Source organism: Tachypleus tridentatus, chromosome 6 (genome assembly GCF_004210375.1).
Source record: "Tachypleus tridentatus isolate NWPU-2018 chromosome 6, ASM421037v1, whole genome shotgun sequence".
NCBI lineage: Eukaryota > Metazoa > Arthropoda > Merostomata > Xiphosura > Limulidae > Tachypleus > Tachypleus tridentatus.
Genome location: NC_134830.1, coordinates 82,688,463 through 82,710,843, shown reverse-complemented (window position 1 = coordinate 82,710,843; position 22,381 = coordinate 82,688,463). Strand labels below are relative to the sequence as shown.

Here is a 22,381-nt window from a genome sequence, read left to right as displayed (position 1 = left end):
TCTCCATTATCGGTTACCATTTATTTGACCTTCTAGTAGTACTTGCTGGATGTTTTTTCGTCTCATAATATGGCCAAAATATGCTTGTTTTCCTCTTCATGATGGTTGGCACAACATATTTTTACATTTACCATCTGAAAACTTTTTCATTTGTTACTTTGTTTTCCCAGGATATTTTCATCTTTTTGTGCACTCACATCTCAAATGATTTCAGTTTGTTAACCAATGCTTGTGTCAAGGTCCATATTTCACAATCACATAACAGAATTTACTACGTATAGCACTTTATGATTCTCTTCCTTGCCTTTACACTTAAGCTCTTTGATCTCAAACGTGTTTCATACAACAATAGGCACCTATTGCCACCTCGGTTCACTTCACTATTTCAACTTCACATTTTCCATCACCTATTATGGTGTGATCCAAGCATATAAAGTTTTCTAATTCTTATGTCTTTTTCTTACATTTTTATATGAATTTCTGGTTAATTATCATGTCTACTCATCAGCATACTCATTGAGTTCTGAGAATTAATTTTAATTCTACATTTCTTCCTTGTATTATTTACATCATTCAAAATACGTTGTGAGTCTTGTTCTGCTTCACCCATCAGTACAATAACATCAACATATTTTAAATTGTTTACCACCATGCTACCAATCATAATACTCTTACTATTCGCAATGCTGCGAAAGTTGTTTTTTATATAAATTATATAGACATTGGGAGAGAATACATCCCTGGCCTACTCCTATTAATTCGTATATCCGGTGATAATATCTCTTTGGTCTTTGTTTTCTTTCTGGTTTCAATCCAGGTTTCATATCAACTGCATATCTTTGCCGCCTACATCTAGGCTTTTAAAGCATTCTATCGATTTTTCATGCTCGAACCTGTCAATACTTTTTCATAATCAATGAAGTGCACATATACATCTTTCCCACTGTCCAAGTACCTTTCTGTTTATTGTTCCTAAATTAAAGATTCCTTCCCTTTTTCCTTTTCCTGTTATAAATACACTTTACACCTCATCTATTTCTTCTTCAATTGTTCATCAATTTATCTGTAGTATTTTAAATGTGACCTTCAGTATGCTACTCATCACTTAGTGTTTTGTAATCTGAACAGGTTGTGACTTTTGCTTTATTTGGTATCCTAACAAATATCGAATCATTCATTTTAAATGGAATGTAACCAGACTCATAAACAAGGTTACACAACTCTGCAACTTTCTTTAGTCCTGCATCATCAAGTGTTTTAACATTTCCACTTGGTTTGCCACTTTTTATATTCTAAATTGCATTTTCTACTTCTAGCTTCATAATAGCCCTTCATTCTTGGTTCTTAGTTTTAAGTGGCTATCCTCTCTCTTCGTAATAGAGTTCATTCACATACTTGACTCATCTGTTAGTAATTTCTTCTGGAACAAACAACATCTTTCCATTTTTATTACATACATAGTTGTTTCCACTTTTGGATCTTCTCATGTTAGTCAATACTTTTATCTTTTCATGCAATTTTTTGAGCTCTTTGTTCAGAACTTTCATCTCTTCATATTCCCTGATCTCTTTAAACTTGTTAGTGATTTCTTTATCTAGTAATTTCTACCGTTCTGTTTTACGTATATTTATGACTTCCATCATGTGCAGTATTTAATCTGTCATCCATGATTTTCTCTTCACATTTGCTTCTTTAGAACAATTTTCTTTAAGACCACACTATACCTTTTGTGTGCAGTTATTTCATTATCAGTACTTTGTCTAGCTCGCCATTTACACCTCGCTTCGCTAACGTTTTCAATTTATTCTTCATTTTGACTATGACTGATTATGATCAAAGCCCACACCAGTTTCTTGATAAGTACGAACTTGTTTCATGCTTTTTATAAATTTCTGATTTATCACAAAGAAATTCGTTTGTTTCCTGCATATATCTCCGGGAATTTTTCCAAGTGTACATTCTACGTTTTGGATGTTGGAACCATGTGGTTAGTCATCATGTTACGCTCTTTAGAAAACTACCATGATTGTCTTCTGTCATTTCTGCTACCGAAGCGTATTTTTTCACAATGTCTAGATGATCTTCATTCCCAACTTGACACAACTTCTCTGCACTTTACATATTCCATAGCTTGATTCACTTCATCAAAGAATGTTTCCACTTTCTCAACAAAGTGGTCACTTGTTGGTCTATATCTGTATGATATTGATATTAACAATTTAATTTTGACATAATAACTCGTTCCGATATTGGCCAGTATGGCCAATTTTGTCTTCTTCGTCAAAATTCCTATGTCATTGATGTGTTTCTCTCCTCTTAAGTAAACTAATACATGATCACCATAGGGACAGGGTGAAAAGGTGCGAGCTATACACCAAGTTGGAAAAATTGACAATATGATACAAGAAATGAAACACATGAATGAAAATGTACAGCTCATACATTCTTAGGGTCTGACCTCTGGTTCTCCATTTTATACTGCCTTCCTGATGTATTTGGGTAACTAACCTTATTAGTTGTTTTTACCGTAATAATTGACTCTTCTTCCCTGTTACATGGAGAGAAAGGTACGGAAACAGGGGACCCAACTTCATCTCTATTTTCACCACCATTTCTATGTTTAAGGAGCATGACTATCTATGGGGTTATACTTGGTGAGGCCCAGTCTCTTCCAAGGTACTGAGCATTAGTCCTTTTTTCATCAGGAGTGTTACCTGGATGTGTTACCTATCCTGACAAAGTTCTGTGTTTATAGATAAATGAATTATTTGATTTAAATGATTAAAAAAGATTAATCGTGTTTTATTATTATACTTATACAGAAGGTTATGATAATGTATGTTTTTAATATGAAATTATACTCTGATCTAAAAAGTAAATGTATTAACATATTCCATAAATAACACAAAATATATTTAATTAGGGATTTTTTCAAGCTGCAAGTTTTATGTCCAATCTGCCAAGTGCTTGTATTATCTTACATACTTATGTTTATTACGAAAGAGTGAAGCTTAATGATTTAACTTCGCAACACAATACATCTTGTTTGTTTTAAAGGGAATAAAATCAAAGCAAGTACCATGAAATGAAAATAATGATACTAGGTAATAGAAGTATAATCCGTTTTTCAACAAAAATATTTCTAGGCTATAATATTGCAAGTGATTTAAGTTTCGAATTCTATTTTTTCTTCAGTTTTGTAAATCTGGTTTTATTTATTTCTCTAGTTAGGGTTACTAGCACATCGTTATTCCTACGTTTTGGTTTGTCTTGAATTTCACGCAAAGCGTCTTGAGAGCTAGTTGCGCTAGCCGTCCCTAATTTAGCAGTACAATATTAGAGGGAAGGCAACTAGTACATCACCATCCATCGCCAACTCTTGGGATACTCTTTTACCAGCTAATATTTGGATTGACCGTCACATTATAACGCCTCCACGGCTAAAAATGCAAACCTGTTTGTGACGGGGATCCAAACCTGAGACTCTCCGATTACGAGTCGAGTGCCTTAACCACCTGGCCATGCCGGGCCTTATTCGTAAGTTTGCCAGTTTTCCATTTACACAAAGAAATGGAAAGACATCATTTAATATTTCTAATTATAGCGAAAGAAAAGGCCTTCACTAAAAGGTGAACCATACAAAGGAAATATAGACATGCCCGTGATGTTTACGAGATTTCTTACACGCATCTAAAAAGTCATGGCACTGCTACAAAATCAATTTTATTCTAGCCCCTTCAACCTAAGAAATGTTCTGCAGTGAATTATGCTAACTTACAAGACAGGCTAAAACCATTGTATGAATGAAATTAAGTTCTACAATTGTGTTAAAATGAAGGTTGGTGCGGATGTTATTTTTTTCATTTAGTTCCAAATAAATTACCACTAATAATAAGTGTTTTTTTTTACAGCCAAACCACATCGGCCTATCTGCTGAGCGCACCGCGGGGAATCAAACCGCTGCTATTAATGTTGTAAATCCATAGACTTACCGCTGTACTAGTGGAGGGCTACTAATTGTAAAGGTTAATTTATGGTAAGCGTTTTGCTTTGAGATCATTTTAAAATTCATTCACTATAATATTAACAATTTTATAACTTCTATTACAAAATCGGTGGGCTGAGCAGATAGCCCCTTGTGGCTTTGCTATACGAAAAACACCCACACCCACTATTACAAAAAGTTACTTTAATATTCTCATAGTTCTTTGGGGCATAACTGCAGTATGCTTCTCTTTTTTTTTTTTGCTTTATGGATATGAGACTCAAAGAATCGACTTTTTTCTGTTTTCTTATCCTAACAATAAATTCTTCACAAACAACCTGACGTTTCTAGGAACGTCTCCAGAGATATTTCTGTTGAAATAACTAGTGCTTTGCAATGACACACATAAAAATTATTTGAAGTCTTAATTGGATTAATTTAATTTCACGTATTAAAACAAAAGAATTTGGAAATCTAAGCAATAAAGTGGCTCACGCAATAAGTGTTCATATTTTCCTCAAAGTTATGTTTGTCATTCACGCTCATTATTTAAATTTAAATAATTCAACGAGTAACTATTTCTTTTAAACGAATACGAAAACTACAGTGGCTGTCATAAGTCACTTATTTCCATTATTTTTGACTTCTCATAAAATTTTATTTACAAAAATATAGTCAATTTTTCCGAAAAATGTTTATGCAAAAAATCATTCGTGAAGTTGATATCAGTTACGAGTCAAAACACATAGTTTCATGAAAATTTAATATAAACAGGGACTGTAAAGATGTCTCATCTTTTGTACACTAACAACAGCTTTTGCAAGACTTCTCGCAATTACTGAATTAATTAATTCACGCTTATTTTTCAGATGGAACCTACTAACATAACGTTTCTCTCTTAGTTACAAACTCATTGTTGTGTTTAAACTAAGTAGTTACGCTAATCGGTCTGTTCTCAATACATGATTCTTGTTAAAGATTTTTGCCTAATGGCATGGAATGTGATTATCCTAGAATAAATATTCATTATCTGAAAACAATTCTCTCATTGGTGGAGGCATTCTTGGTTCAAGTAACATAATGTAAGCGACATCACTTTTCGAACCAAATGAAGCCCAATAGCATCTCATGTGTGGAATGTTTAAACGTTACTAACGTGCAAACTGACATCTTTTTTCTAACGAAGTTTTACGGAAACATTTATGGTGAAATACAAAAATTAGATTAATCATTTCAGAGATATTAACTCAATTTGATCAAAAGTTCAATTATCTTGAACTTTGGTTTATAACAACCTTGTTTAACGATGCTTTTCCATGGGAAATGTGTTTTGTATTTTCCTAAATTACATCACACTGTTTTCAACGTCGGATCCACAAGACAACTCTCTTTCCTCTCACGAGGCAATGTTAGAGAAGTTAGTCTTAGGTTTGATAGGAAGTTTCTAGACAGATTAATTTCTTGACAAAAAAATTTTTTTTTGGTGTCCAAATCTGGAGTGATCCACAGCTGATAATGTTTCTTCGTTTCTTCTAATGGTCTGAAATACTGTATAAGAACGAGATCTAACCTTTCGTGATATTTTTCGACTGCTAAGGTTCTCTTCTTCATGCAATGATTTATTTGCTTTACAGCTACATTGTCAGGAGCTGGAAATAGAAAATAGAGAAGCTAATTGCAATCATGGTGCGTCGGTGGTAAGTTTACTGATTTCAAACGCTGAAATCCGGGGTTCTATTCTCGCTGTAGATAGACTAAAGAGACTGTAGATAGCCCATTGTATATCTAAAACAAAAACATCACTTCAAAACACACAAGAAAAATGTTCTCTAGTCCAGAAAAAACTTTTTTATATTTAATTTTCTGAACCTGAACATGGTTGACTAGTTCTTCTCTTTAATTTAATGTATAGAGTTTTCTTGACCTTTCTTCTTTTTATTCACAACTGCATGCACTTATCACTTAGAAGTACAACCTGGAGCAGCTTACCCTAGAATTCACCAAACATACTTCAGTTTATTTTGTGACACTATCCTTAGCAGCATTATGATGTCAGTAGCAGGGGGATCAACATTCTGTTACTTTATTCACAATAGTGCTATCTAGATTATATAACGTGACGTTTACTGTTAAAATGTGTCAGTGATATCAACTTGCTGGATATTTACTTTTCTATCAGCTAGCTTATCTGTAACCAAAAATGTATTCAGATTGAAAAATTTCTTCAACGTGAATTTGTTTGAAGAATTAAAAAAAGATCTTCAGTATTGTTTTACTTAGTTTTGTGTCGGTTTTTCACAGAGCATATTAATTTAACAAGTTAACGCGTAGATGAATCTAAAAAAGTCGAAACGTTGTTTCTACTTTATTTAATAAAGGTTATAATACCCATACCAGCCGTACTGACACTAGAACTAGAATAAATGTCAACTGATGACTTTTGCTCTTCAACTTGTTGTATAATTAATAATATTCATTCACCCTACCATTTACTTTAATTCTGATTTTATTACCACTGTGTAAACCATCTTCCCTGCTGAGAAGCACTTCATAAAGTATTTATATGCATTATTTGCAAGAGCTGTGTTTGCAATTTCTACATACATGATTGAGGATTTGCCGATCCGCATAGTATATCATAATTGGTCATTCGAGTAATAAATATTTATTGTCATAATAAATTTATTTTTTACTTATTTTAAATGTCAATGTTTCTTAAATCAAAATTTATTTTTTACTTATTTTAAATGTCAATGTTTCTTAAATCTTTTAAATTTTGAGTATGAACAATATTTTTTTTATTTCAGAAATCAAGAATTTCAGAAGGGGCATAAGTAAGTACTGTTTTGATTTCCGAAAATATTTAAAATTGACTAACATTAATAATAGAAAGTAGTGAAATTTCTATACATTTCTTCAAGAATTTGCCTTTTCTGTGTTAGTTCAAACCAGGTTTAGTGGTAAACTTTCATTTTAATCAGTAATTATACTGATATATAGCAAATAACCATTTATTTAGCGCAACACAAAAGACTGCGGTTGCAAAGACAACTTTCTGTAACCTTAGTTTTCTTTCTTAAATTTAGTGTTACTGCATCTAATCAGTTCTTAAGTGAATTTCATGCGAAACATTAATTAATACGTAGAATGTAGTTTAAAAAATAAATTGCACAAGTATATGGTAATCGCCTTTCTATTATATTCATTATAAAGGATTATAGCTTATTTTATAAATGATTTCTTCTAGTTGTGTTATCATTCATTTAATTTATTACTAACGTAAGAAATAATAATTTTGACTTAAAATCTAGTGTTTTGTGGTCTATGAAACTACTGTTGCAATTTTATCGATTTGGTCACTTCTAATTATATTTCTAACAATGCTTCCGTGTTCAGGATTTGGGCTATATGGCCGACTTTAATATATAGTGTTATTTTGGAATGAGCTAAAATTCTATTTTTCTCGTTTTCAAGTTGAAAGTTTTAGTTCAAATAGCTAAGAACACAAACTATGCTTGATCTTAGCCAAGAAGCCGAGCGGATAAGTTAACACTACACGTACATCTGCTAAGTTTATTACTATATACCTTAGTAAGTTTTTGACTCCTATATTATACAGTAGTAAACTGTATAATAAACTGTGCTAGCCGTCCCTAATTTAGCAGTGTAAGACTAGAGGGAAGGCAGCTAGTCATCACCACCCACCGCCAACTCTTGGGCTACTCTTTTACCAACGAATAGTGGGATTGACCGTCACATTATACACCCCCATGGCTGGGAGGGCGAGCATGTTTAGTGCGACGCGGGCACGAACCCGCGACCCTCGGATTGCGAGTCGCACGCCTTACGCGCTTGGCCATGCCCGGCCTCGTACTGTGGGTTTGGTTTGGTTTGTTTTGAATTTCGCGCAAAGCTACAGGAGAGCTATCTGCGCTAGCCATCCCTAATTTAGTATAAGACTAGAGGGAAGGCAGCTAGTCATTACCACCCACTGCTAACTCTTGGACTATTCTTTGAACAAAGAATAATGAGATTAATCGTCACAATATAACTTCTCCACGGCTGAAAGGACGAGCATGTTTGGTGTGACAGAGATTCGAACCCTTGACCTTCGGATTGTATTGTAGTTTCTACATGAAACCCATACTTCAGTTGACTAAAGTGTTATCTAGTTGTTTGAAAAACTTGTTCTCAACTCTTCAACTTTTTTGAATGTCATCGATTAATATAGCAGTACAAGCATAAGTTTTTTCTAAATACATTTCTATGGCAGAGTCTGTTGTGCATCGTTGGTATATGAAAATAATTTTTACCATTTCTTAAATGTCGTTTTCAGTCACGTTCATGAAATCATCTGGATTGCCTGTGAATAACATGGTGCATATAATACAGTTATGAAGAACGTAAACAATCGATTTTTCTTGTTAAGAACACTAAAACTTTGCCTTACCTTAAGCTTCTTCATTTAGAAGGTTTATCACTGTGGATTAGATACCAAAGAACTGCTAAATTGAATATACATTGTTCCTACACCTTGTTGGAATACTATAACAACACCTTGAACATCTTGCTTCACACTTGAGTTCTTGGACCCTCAGAAGTATCGCTAGACATTTCATCTTCATCCTTCTCTAATAGAATAGCGTAATCTATCCTTCTTTTCTCCTTTCTACGTGCCTTTAATTTGCTCTGCGGCTGTTTCCCACCTGCTTTTTGCGTCATTTTTACTTCTGGGTTTGGATCGTTTTATATACACTGACATTGAGAGCATTTCCCACAAGTATCGCACATACTCACTTTGTACTTACAAGCCAATTTCTTTTCCTGTATCAACCTTGCTTTGTTAATATAAGATCAGTCGACTTATTGAATGCCGATATTTGTGGATTCGGTTTTCACAAAAGGTTCGGCAATCGTCTACTTTCTGTCCAATCAGCTTTTGATTAAAGTGTCAGCCAATAAACACACGATCCTGAAAGACTTAAAATTAAGTTATGCGAAATTTTGGGTGCCTATTCAGTTAAAGCAGTGTTAAAAAGAAAGCCCTAATTATAAAATGTAGGAAATAATTCTTACTTTATTATTCAATTTAATACAATCACATAAGCAAAAGTTGCGGGGGTTCCTGAATAATAAAAAATAAAACGTAATCAAAAGAGTTAAGCGAAATAAATGTACATTTTCTACCACATCTTAACTCAAACTTCAAAACCTTTTCATGGCAGGATGGAGTATGGGAAAACTGTTTTAATATTCAGTTACGTTGAAATAAATGTTCTTTGAATAATCTTTATTTATAATCTTTGTTTTAATATTCAGTTACGTTAAAATTAAATGTTCTTTGAATAATCGTTATTTAAAAAAAATAATTCATATTATATTGATACATGGCAATTAAATGAATGGTCATCTAATAAATAGTCAACATCCATTATCAGCACATGTTTAATGTCAATGAAGGTTAAGTATGTTATAAATGATTTCTTCTAGTCTCATCACGTATCAGCCATTGATACTACGCCCGGTCGTGTTCTATATGAAGACAATGTACCTAGACCATAGTTTTGTGCAGAAGTTTCCATTGGAAATGACTAATTTTTAATATTCATATACAAAGCACACCATTCCTTTATGAGTGCTTTCCATAAGCTTTCTAATCTACAAGGACGAGTTTTCCATTACCAGTTTTATCAGTCTACTTGTTCAGAAATCAATTGTTGCTGTGTCCAACGAGCTGACTGGTACATATTTTCGAATGGAGTATCATAAGTGTCAGTTCATTCTCCAACTGCTTGAGACATACCATGGTTGAACAATAGACGATGGAACACATGATTTGTGCTGTGTTCCAATCAAGATACTTTTTGATTATTCAGTTGCTGTTGCCTGAGGCATGTGAATAGTTTTAATCACTAACTTTTATGTTCGTGGACTTTCAACTGTAACGAAATGCCGCGCCTTGTTTACAGGGACTGGAATACGAACAGTCGCAGGTTTCTTTGTGCATGGTTCTGGAGCTACAAAACGGATCAATATTCCTTTGTTTCTAAAGCTTTTAGATATATGAAGCATACATCTATTAGAAAATTAAACTTCCCATTGGAACAAATTATAATAAACTTAGTGTGTGAATATTTTGCATTGGAAGTGCGGTTACACACTTTTCCCAAAAGCGATACATTTTTTAGTAGCATCACATTAATACTAAACGCCAATATCACGTCTTCATATCGTGTTTGTTTGTTATGTGGCTTGCTGATTTGTATATTCAAAATTATTTTAATGTAGAAAACTCAAACATTGGCAATTGAAATCTGTCAGCATTCTCAGAAGTTAAACCAAAAAAACAATCCAAATCATTTTCTTGATATAACCTTAATACTGCATGAGCGAAAGGTTTGAGTAATTTGAAAGTAATTAAATTTTTATGTAGAGAAACTCTGTTACCTTTACAAATTTAATCGACAAAGTTGCATTGTTTCTACTTAAAATAGAACAGTTTGCGCATCAGTGATTTGTTTTTTATTTAGTTTTACTTAATAAAATGAGCAAGAAAGAAAGTGCAATCCCATTACAAATTGTGTCATAAAATATGTATATGAACATACATGTGTATGTTATAGGTATTTTTACCAATTTTAATATTATTTCCGTATGTTACAAAGTTGTTGTGCTTTTTTTTTCCTATTTAATATCTGGTTTCTTATGTAACTAGGCTAAGAAAAGAAAAATTACGCAAGAACTTTTTGCTTGGAAACAAAGTTTACGTATACAATCTCAATAACTTCGGACCTTAAAGATAATTTGTTTTACAGTTTCTTCTTTTTTTTTTTTTTTTTTGTACTTATATTTGTGTCCTGGGTGTTTTTCACCAACACACAAATTGCTTATTAATTTTGTGAGACTCTATGTATGATCAATTTCTACACAGAAGAGTTAAAGTGAACTTGTTGGAAAAACGGCTTAATGCTTTCACCCCTACACAAATGATATTTTGTGATTACGTATATGGTTTAGAAGTTTATGAGAGGCCTGGCATGGCCAAGCGCGTAAGGCGTGCGACTCGTAATTCGCGGGTTCGCGCCCGAGTCGCGCTAAACATGCTTGCCCTCCCAGCCGTGGGGGCGTATAATTGACGGTTAATCCCACTATTCGTTGGTAAAAGAGTAGCCCAAGAGTTGGCGGTGGGTGGTGATGACTAGCTGCCTTCCCTCTAGTCTTACACTGCTAAATTAGGGACGGCTAGCACAAATAGCCCTCGAGTAGCTTTGTGCGAAATTCCAAAAAAACAAACAAACAAAAAGTTTATGAGAAATTAATTCCAGGAAAAGTTGTTAAACATTGACAAGCGATAATTTAAATTTCGTATTCACAAACTTAACGTTACATCTTCTTAATCGCATCATAATATTTTATGATAATTTATTTATATAATTCTATTTACTGGTAATATCCAAGCAATTAAAATGATGCTTACGGCAACTTTAAAGGTTTTGAATTACTGAGAAGGTATTTACTAAACTAGAGGGTTTGATATATCTATTATTTCGTGGTTATTTATTTGAGATATCTCTTATTGCAACACTTATCTTCTTTTTCGTATTGGCTTAAAAACAAACAGACTCGGTTTACTGTGATATAATTTGTAGGCATTGCTATCTGTAACACGTATTTCGCGAAGAAAGCTCTTCTACGTTAAGTGAAATTTTAAGTCCCACTATATTAATTTATGAAAACAAATTTTGTCATTTTACAACAACAAGCTAATGTTACGTACGAATTTAATCTTAAGAGAACAATTTTTAAACGTTTAGTTGTTTGCAATGAGGCCCGGCATGGCCAAGCGCGTTAAGGCGTGCGACTCGTAATCTGAGGGTCGCGGGTTCTCATCCCCATCGCGCCAAACATGCTCACCCTTTCAGCTGTGGAGCGTTATAATGTGATGGTCAATTCCACTATTCGTTGGTAAAAGAGTAGCCCAAGAGTTGGCGGTGGGTGGTGACGACTAGCTGCCTTCCCTCTCGTCTTACACTGCTAAATTAGGGACGGCTAGCACAGATAGCCCTCGAGGAGCTTTGTGCGAAATTCAAAAACAAAAAAAACTGTTTGCAATGAAACACAAACACCATCTGTACTCTGCCTACAATAGTTTAGAAACGTGATTTCCAGTGTTGTATATCTGCAGACATACTGCTGCGCCAGTGGGTGGGTTCAATAATTTTGTTTCCCGGTTGCTTTCAATATTTGATCAAAGAAAGCTTATCTTGGCACATGTCATAAATATAATTTTAAAAAATGTGCTGTACAAAAACACTATTTAAGAAGAAGAAAGAAAGAAAATCCAACAAGAATGATAAGCGTTGGTCCAAGTCAAGAGTAACACCTCAATAAGTATGTTGCACGGACAGTGAAAACGTGGATAATTTCCTTTACAATACCTTTGTTACAATTATTCTGCTTTTTATGCATGTTTTGTCTTTCTGTTGTTTTTCCTTTTTTAATTAACGCTGTCTTTAATCTAGCTGTAGTTAACTGTAGTGTCTTATTTTTGTTGATTTCATAACATAATGCAGTCGACTTTCGCTTAACATTCAGACATTTTTATTTTTATTTTCGTCTCTACATAAAGTGATTTATTTTTATTTCAGTTTAAATTACGTGTATTATCTCTTTTATCCTGCCCCAACATACCACTCATTTATTCTTTAAAATATTAGGTCCTCAAATCTCTTGTTGTGGAAATCAAATTTCGGGATAATCCCTAAAACTGCTACAGTTTCAATCAAGCCAAAGTTTGATGTCATGTCCAGGATCTAGTTATTGCAAAAGAAGTAACTGATGTATGTGTGTGTGTTCAGTTACTTTGAAATACTTTTATTTTTCTCTGCTTTAATAAGGAATTCTCTGAGAAATGACTGGTAGAATATGTAGCGTAAAGAAAAATGATAGCTGAACTGATATCATTTTCTTATCAGGATATATTTGATATCCGTTACTTAAATCTAAATATTTATTGACACTTTGCTAGGCATTCCAGAGTTTTACATTTTACCTACCAATCAGATGAATGAATCGGGGCCTAATATATCAGGGTACATTAATGTCACTCATTTTTATGCAGATCAGTTCCGCTTGGAATAATGGTGGAAAGGTCACTGTCTATCGCTATGTCAAGACCTTGTGGTGCATTTGATAAATTGACCCACATATGTTGGCATCCAATGCTTTACAAACCAAATGCTGGATACATCTTTTATAAATGGTTAGGTATGAGCTTAAGAAAGCTGACAATTGTAGTGTAATTACTATAAGGTACCGTAAGTAATATACCTAAAATAAGACACAACCAGCTTTTGATGAGATGAGAAATGACGTTGATAAGTACCATTGTATTTCAGTGGCCTCAGGCAAAGAAACATTGCCATGGCAACACACTGCGTGAGTGAGCAAGAGCGGTTTAATATTCAGCGTAATGCAGAAATTCCAATCGTTAGAAAATAGTCAATGCCTGTATTGATATTAACTTCATAGGCATTCATGGAGAATTACATGCAAGATGGATAGTTATTCTTGTTACAGCGAAAAGGAAGCAAAAACATAAAATAAGTCATGATACATTTTCATCATTTAGGAATGTAGTAAAGGAAGATTTAAATGGTGCTAATCGGTAATTGTGTGGAATTTCTGAATCCAGAATCAAATGTTGTCAGATAGTTTATCAGACATTAGATGTAATAAAGTAAATGTAATCCGATTTATTCTGCATATGAGAATCAGTTTGACAGATTTGCATTAGTAAGCTGACCTAGTAGAAAATTCAGCAATATTTCAAGAAGAGTTCAATGTTCGGAAATAAATATATGACACTTACATTTTAAAGAGCATCCAACTATAGTGGCAACGCAAGATGAGAAGATTTTCTAGTCGATAAGGTATGGTAGAGATTTCATAGTGGTGTGTAAAATTCTGACCAGAGTTGTATTATGGCAATAAGACAAATATCTATTTTTAACTTAACCTGCTTGGGCATAAGAAACTTGCAGTGGCCACCGTAGTCGCTCCACTGCAGATATCCACCTGAATACTATTACTCCATCTTTTGAAAACTATAACAGATGGTCCCATTGTCTCAGCCGCAGCGTGGTAATTTGGTTCGGCCTACATGACTGTCAGCTCAGTGCCAGTAATATTTTGGACCTGCCAGTTTAACTGGGCTGATGACGGGAATGTAAAATAATCTTTTCTTACAGAAAAGAAGTATTTTTTCATAACTAAGCACAATTTGATTATTAGTGGCATACATTTTTATTCCTTCAAAGAAACATATATGCCTGTCTAGTACATTAAGTAATTCGTAGGATCATCAACAGAAACAACAAGCTGTAAACAATGTTAGATGCACCTCAGTTAGTGAGTACCAGATCAGATCTGACTTCTGATTTGGAGAAACCAGCAATTTGCTTTTTCGTCAGGTGTAGTTCTTGTGAGACTTTTACAGGGCCTAGCATGGATTGGTATGTGCCTACGAAGGCACACCAACATAAAGCAGGTTTTAGAAAATACTTGTACTGCTAGAACTCTACTTCATTTCGCGGTGCTTCACTATCTGTTATGTAAATTACCATTTTGTCATTAAGTACATATTTTTTATTAACAAATATTTATTAACTTATAGTAATAGATGAATCCTCATTCTGTATCCGAGTTGGAGTCATTACTAAATGTGTGAGAATTGTGATAGCAGTTCTATTGGCATTTTGTGTTTTTAATATCGTACAGAAACTATCTGCTAGTACAACTTGGTTACTAGTGGTGAAAACTTAATGTCAATCAAAATATGCAAATAGTAGCTGACTGTCTGAGTGTATGTAGATTATATTGTTGCATAAAACATAAGTGGTGTTTTGCTGTGTACTATAAATAAATCTCAAATTGTACCAATAGCTAATGATATGGATCAAACAGCACCCCGAAAAAATATACTTTTCTTTCTAAAGCCCCACTATACATACATGTTTTCTTGCACAATGTGTATTTGTATTCTGGGTTCTTCTTTGGCTATATGTTTGCCTATATTTAGTGAGGTTTCTATCCAGGACCAATATATATCATGGTTATGGAATTAATTGCTGGAATAGCTCTTGGAATTGTGCATGTATAAGAAGCAACTGAAAGTAGTAATATTGTTATGGTATTTTCAGCCGTAATAAGTCAACAAAAATACTTGATTGCTAGTATCTCGGAGAAAACCTAGCTAGTTGCTGATGAGCTTTCCCAATGAAATTGTAAATATTTATAAGAAGAAAAAACAGTGAAGTTGTGTGCAGACTTCAGGTAGATAAGTGTACAATGCATGTTGATGCATTTCTGTTGTCATACATAGATAAATGTTTTAGTGCTTAGGGCCTTTTGAGCTTGAGCAAGAACTGTTTTTAGCACTCGAAAAACATTGAGTTTGTCATACTTTTAACTCCTATACTGCATCAGCTGTTTTTTAAAACCTGATAGAACTTGTGCTACCTGGTTTTTAGTGACAATGCGCTTCATTTGATTTATATAAATGATTTATTGATGTTTGGTCACAAGTTTCAGGCTGCTGTTGAAAACACAGGCTATTACTTAAGTGTTTTTGGTAAGCAGGTCTAAAACTGAAGCCAGATAAATGTAGAAGTTTCTGGATATAAGAAAATGTCCATATTTTCCTATTAAAATGAAACAATGATAGACCAGCCCGAATCTATGAACAAGAAAAAAGTCTGAAACCTTTTAATCTTTGCATTATAGAACAGATGTTTTTGGACTTTTTTTTTTGCAACAGTAGCAACTATGATCTTAGTTTATCTGAGAGGATATGCTTCATCCATTCTGAATATTGGCGGAAGCGCAATTCATCATGTGCTGTCACAATTAAAGGATGTTGCGTGGAACGCTATATTATTCGCAAGCTGAGCACTAACATTTGTTTAATGCAGTTATTATGCCACAAGTGAAAAAAATTGAAGTCACATGATTTAACAGAGTTGCTTATACAGACTGTAAAGTATAGTTTTTCTAAGATTGTGATGTAAATGGAACTGACTGAAATGGTCACCTGTGTTATAAAATGATGCGCTGTGTAACAGAGTAACTGTATGCTGGCAATTTTCCAGATTTATTAATGTTTGGATGTAAAGGTATGCTGTCAGTAGATCTCATGTACGGCACTCAACACGTGTCAGTAGCTAATCTAGCCTCATTAGTAGCTTGATGTAACAAAGGAAACCTTAAAAGTAGGAAAAAATCCAAAAAATCCAGAAAGTAACAAAAACCAAAAAGAAAAAAATATACTGAGATACTTTTCACATACTAATTTTGTCTTGAGTGAACAAATAACAGTCACCATCCATGTATCTAGGTCCCCCGCTGGTACAGCGGTATGTCTCCGGATTTACAATGCTAAAATCAGGGGTTATTCCCCTCGGTGGGCTGAGCAGATAGCCAGATGTAGTTTTGCTATATTTGTCATTGTTTGTTATGTAGCACAAAGCTACACAAAGTGTTATCTGCGCTCTGCCCACCACGAGTATCTTGACCTGGTTTCTAGTAGTACAAGTCTGCATACATACCGCTGTGACACTGAGAAGCAAAATTAAAGATCCAGTGTAAAAATGGATAAGTTAAACATGAAAAATTTGGGAAAACTTTGCCTCTCTTTGTTCATGTTGTCGTTTGTTACAATTGCAATAAAAAGGGAGGCAAGTGCTTTTCATTTTTTGTAGTTTTGCTCTGGGTTTTGGCTCTTCATCGAATAAAATTTTTACTGCTTATTTCTGTTAAACAAAAGTAGATATAAAGCTGTTCTTAATGCTGTAAGAGGACTTAGCTATGTTCAGAAACAAACGAACAATAATATTTCAATACTTATAACAACCATGACATTACTTCATATTTAGTCGAAAGTTCGATCTTCTATATTGTCACGTATTTCGATATAACTTGGAAGAACCAGCAATTTATTATGTTACATATTACAATTTGAAAGAAACTTAAACTGAGTTAAATTGTAATTATAGATTTAGACATTAATTAAATATAGAAGTTTACTAAATTTATGATATTTGCCAACAAAATGGATAAACAGTTTTCTTCCTTAACACAAATATATTTTAACATACACAAAATAAAATTTATAGCTGTTATTGCAAATAGATATTACAAATAATGATTTACATACAGAATTACAAGCACTATTGAGTCTTCTATGTGATATGAAACGAGATATCTTGTCGACGGTTCACAATAAGTTTATTAATTACGAGTTAATATCGGAACATTTCACTTAACGTGTAGCTAGTTAGATTTTTATTGATCACACGTGAGTTCTTCACAGCCATAATTGTACAATATCTTCGTAGAAATGCTAACGTCTTAAGTTAATCCACTACTCGGGGGCAATCTGAGCCAGCCGTTTCTAATTTAGTAGTGTGAAAGAAGAGGGAAGGCAGCAAGTAATCACCACCTACTGCCAGCTCTTGAGTTAGTCTTTTACCAACGGGATTGACCGGCATATTAGAGAGCCCCCACGGCCGAAAGGGCGAGCATGTTTGGTGTAACGAGGATTCGAATCGGCGACCCTCAGATTGCGAGGCCAATGCGAGAGTTAAAAAATGTATCTTTTCTGCAATAATTACCCTGATGAATGGGTGTTCATACTGCACGATTTGCTTTAGTTGTTAGCTGGTCAGTACATGACTTATGTTACTTGCTGTGAACTAATTGATTATTTTGGTCTCAAACGCTCTTTCAAAATTAATAAAATCAAAGAATAAAATTTAGAACAGTAATTTTTAAAATGAAAGTTCAGCCCATTGTTTATACTGCGATGTGTTGTGTTTTAGTTACACACTGGGATATTTCTGTTTTTTGATAATGTGGATTTTGTTTGTTTTAGAGCAAAGTCACGCATTTGATTAGTTGCACTCCGTCTATAGAGAGGAATTGAATTTCAGATTTCAGAGTTGTCGTGCGTAAGCGTGGATGAGTTATTGTTGAATATAGAGAATTTGTCATCTACGTTCAAAAATGAGAAGTTTGAATTCGAAATTAAAACTCGAGTACTAAAAAAAGAAACGTACTGAACATGGTGTGTAACTGGTCTTTCTGCTAAAAATAGAAATAATTACTAACTTGGTTTATAAATTATTTATTGGGAATAGAAATTATGAATGTTGGAGACTATGATTAGTTAATTAAGAACTTGAAAACCTGAAGTGGTCTTACTTTCAAACATATTTGTCTTTTTTCTTTTCGTTTATCTTTATTACAAAGTTTTTGTTAAATAAATAATATACTATGATTACTTAGATTCTTTGATAAATATTGTTTAAAAGGAATTGCTGGAAAGAGAGTATTTGTTATCAGAGGATAGGTTTTCAAATAAGTGAATGTGTTAATATATTATAAGGGAAACTCTAATCGGCAAATTTTAATTTAGTGATTAATTTTGTTTTACATATTCAAAATACAGGTTAAATGTATAAGATATTATGTTTTAACAGTATTTGTATAAACATTTCGTAATGTTGTGTATATCACCCTTTCTCTTCTAAGCATGCTGTTTCAAAACAAGTGATGATAGAAATGTAAGTATTAAAGTTAGTTCGTAATGGTATTTACTACTGAAATGAACATATTGATACAATTAACCTAAGTCTTCGGATGGTTTAACTCGGCACTTGTAACTACTGGTGTTATCATTCTGTGCTTTTATCTTGGAATGTAATTTATGCTATATATTAAAAAAGAAAGTCATAACTGGTACCGCCATAGCATAAGAATTGCGCTACCGTAATAATTGATTCAGTTCAAACGAACAAAGTTTCAGTGAGGATAAATGACGATTCGGGGAATGTGGTAATTGATTTCGTTAGTCGTTAAAAGCTGTAGTAGACTGTACTTGAAACTCTTTTTCATAGAAATCACTAATCGGAAATTGACAATGTTTAACAAGAATAGGAACATGAAATTGTATTATGGGTGACATTAAGAAGACTGTGACCAAAATTATCAGTTTTCAATAAAACAGTATTATAAAAGAACGAATAAGAGCGTAATGTTATAAAACTGTTGATCTATACTTTGGTGTTCACTGAGTCGTTTTGGTGATTGTTAAAATATCTGAAATGAATGATCAACAAGAAATAGCTCACACTGCTCATCTTTTGAATAAATTTCAAAATTTGAATTACATTTTTAAACTTAAACACTAAAAGTTTCAGTCTATCTTTGACTCATAATAAATAACAAAAGCTATTTTATTATAGTTTAGAATTACGAATCCTTCATATGCATAAATAAGTAATAATAATTATTATATCATTTGGCAATTAAGAATATTTATTGTTTAAAATATTTTTAAACACATTTCATGAACAAAGAGTTGAATAACCAAAGTTTTATGTTATATTTCAGTCTAATGTTCCTTGTTTATACTTATGCTAAATTATTCCATCAAAATTATAAAATCAACAATTGGTTTGGAAGACAGATCAACCGAAGTATTAACCAAGAAGTAAATAAGACTGAGATTTTGTTCTAGAATAGTGATGCATTCTGTAAATGGATGAGATGAATGTATTGTTACTAGATAAATGTGTCAAAAGTTAAAGTGAGATTTCTCTGAAGATAAAGATGTATTTAAAGTGAAATTTCTAATCATGATACTGAGTTGTATATAAGCTATTTAATGTAACTATAAGGAAAAATTTTCAAAGTATTTTAATTTTTATCCTATAAAAATAAACAGATATATTTTCATAAGAAAGTCGCTCAATTTAGTGCCATTATAGAGATAAAACACATCTTCATAAAAAATGTTGATTATAAAAGTTGATACTATTGTCATATTTTGATTATTTTGTAACTAAAAAGGGTTTAGTGATGTAATGATTTCTGCCTGGAATATCTTTGCTTTGCGTATCATTCATTTACCATTAGATTCCATCAAGGAACATAGGGCCGCAATCGCTTGCGGATTTTTCAACAGGTATTTAAGTGAGTAGGTTGTTAGCCCACTGCACCGAGCCGTCCCTAATTTAGTAGTGTAAGAGTAGAGGGAAGGCAGCTAGTCATCACCACCCACCGCCAACTCTTGGGCTACTCTTTTACCAACGAATAGTGGGATTAACCGTCACATTATAACGCCCCCACGGCTGGGAGGGCGAGCATGTTTGGCGTGACTCGGGCGCGAACCCGCGACCCTCGGATTATGAGTCGCACGCCTTACGCGCTTTACCATGCCGGGCTGCTTTGCGTATCACTGCTGCAATACGTGTCTTCAGATTTGCGTGCTTAGTATGCATTATAATCTTATTTTTGTTCGAATATCTGTAGTAAATGACAAAACCCTTGCGATTTTCTAGAAACATTTACTTCTTTAAATACAATCTGAAAATTCAGTCAGGGATACCTGTTATTGGAGTGCATAGCCTTTGAGTTGCTTTGCGCAAAATTCAAACCAAACAAGCAGAAAACCAACAACAAAAATAGACATAATGTGAAATTTTTATTACAAGTTAAGAGCACTATGTCAAAAAGATTCCATAAGAGATCAGTAACTACGTTATTGAAATGACAGAATTAAAAATTAACAGATTAATACATGTTTTTTGAGTTGTTTTTTAAAACAGAATTTTTTGTTGCTTGTTTATTAGAAACACATATCATATTTCCTTTCTGTGAACATAAAACTTGTTTAAGAGAACAAATAAAATTGTAAATGAAATAACGAAAACAAAAAAGATTGCACTGTAATTCAGTTAAAGGTAGATGTTTCTAAGATAATGTTAATATTTGTTTGGTTTGTTTTGAATTTTGCGAAGAGCTACACGAGGGCTATTTGTTCTAACCGTTCCTACTTTAACCTTGTAAGACTAGAGGAAAAGCACTTAGTCATCACCACTCGTAGACTACTCTCTTTACCAACGAATAGTCACATCATAACTCCCTTATATCTGAAAGGGCAAGCATGTTTGAACCTGCGATCCTCATATTATGGGTCCAGTGCTTTAGTCACTTGGCCATGCCGGTTCTTGAATGATAAAAGAAAAAAAAGTATTAATAAATCAAAATCCTGATTTCTCCAAACCCGTTCCCTTGGCTGTGGTTTCGCTAGATATTGGATAGGGACAGTGGGAATCTCGTTAATCCATTCATGCGCATCACTAATTAGATGACAAGGCATTTGGTTACCTTAAGAGACTCACTTTTTTAAAATTTAAATAAGTTTTCTACGAATTTCAAACTATGAAGTTGCAATACTAACATAAACTAAAATTTTTCCTTTATTATATACCAAAATAAAATACTTACCGCTTTGCTAATTTTCTTAGTAATGAGCATAATCATAGAGTACGGACAAGCTAAGAAGGATGAAATTTGATCAAAAACTCGAATTGTATCAATGTACTTATTCCATATGTAAGTAAATGAAATAACTAAAATTTAACTGTTCCTCATAAAATAATACAAATGGAGCAAAACATTGAAAAATTTATAATTTTATTTTTAAACATTTCAAAATTAATCAAATGTGTTTTAATTATATTTATCTTTAAGAACATAAAACACATGCAGAGGCATTGTCATGTTGGAACACAAAGTTATTGTGAAACCTTTCCCTAGCATATGGCAGAAATATCGTTTCTAATACGATGCCGATAAGAGACGACATTAACGTTTCCTCGGAGGATGTGAATATCTGTCCAAACATGTACAACATCACTTCCTATGGGAAAGACAATTTTCCCTTATATTTTATCTAGGTTAACTATGAACATAAATCCTACCATTAGCTTTAATAAGATGGAAACAGGACTCATCTGAAAAGTGTACTAGCTTTAAGCTGGCATGCTTTCTTGCCTTCGTAACACAGTGACACAGCGGTGAATTCTAGTTATTACTGGTTCGCAGATAACCTTTCTTGGAGAATAACTGTTTGGTGAGTCTCCTATTCATTGTTCATCTGGATATCCTGAAGTGAATTTAATGTCGTAAGCCTTGATGTATTAACATGATAAAAACATTGTCATTTTTTAAACCTTTCTATTATAATTTGTTGAAATAATGTTCCCTATAGTTCGACAACGTTTTAGTATTCTGAATACAGTATACTGAGTTACTATACTGTTCTAGCAACGTTCTTTTGCTTCATGCCATGTTTATACGGTCCAACATTTGACGTCCTATAGCTTTTGCTATGTGACGAGGCATAAATCTATATCTAGTACAGAGAAACTGTCTGAGCAAAGCGTTGATCTGCTTCAAAAACTATCATACCAAAGCAAACACTTTTAAAAAATCCTTAAAACAAGTTGTACATACCACAATAACAACTCATACATGTTTGTCCAATCATAC

At 33.4% G+C, this 22,381-nt stretch overlaps 1 protein-coding gene across 1 annotated transcript in view; it reads left to right on the top strand.

Moving 5' to 3' along the window:
* LOC143251652 (rap guanine nucleotide exchange factor 4-like) overlaps positions 1 to 22,381 on the top strand; it is a 249,897-nt gene that overhangs the window by 48,512 nt on the left and 179,004 nt on the right. Inside the window, exons 2-3 of the mRNA XM_076502913.1 lie at positions 3,912 to 4,036; positions 6,793 to 6,819. The gene's annotated coding sequence lies outside the window, so the exon portion shown is untranslated. The remainder of the gene's footprint in view (positions 1 to 3,911; positions 4,037 to 6,792; positions 6,820 to 22,381) is intronic.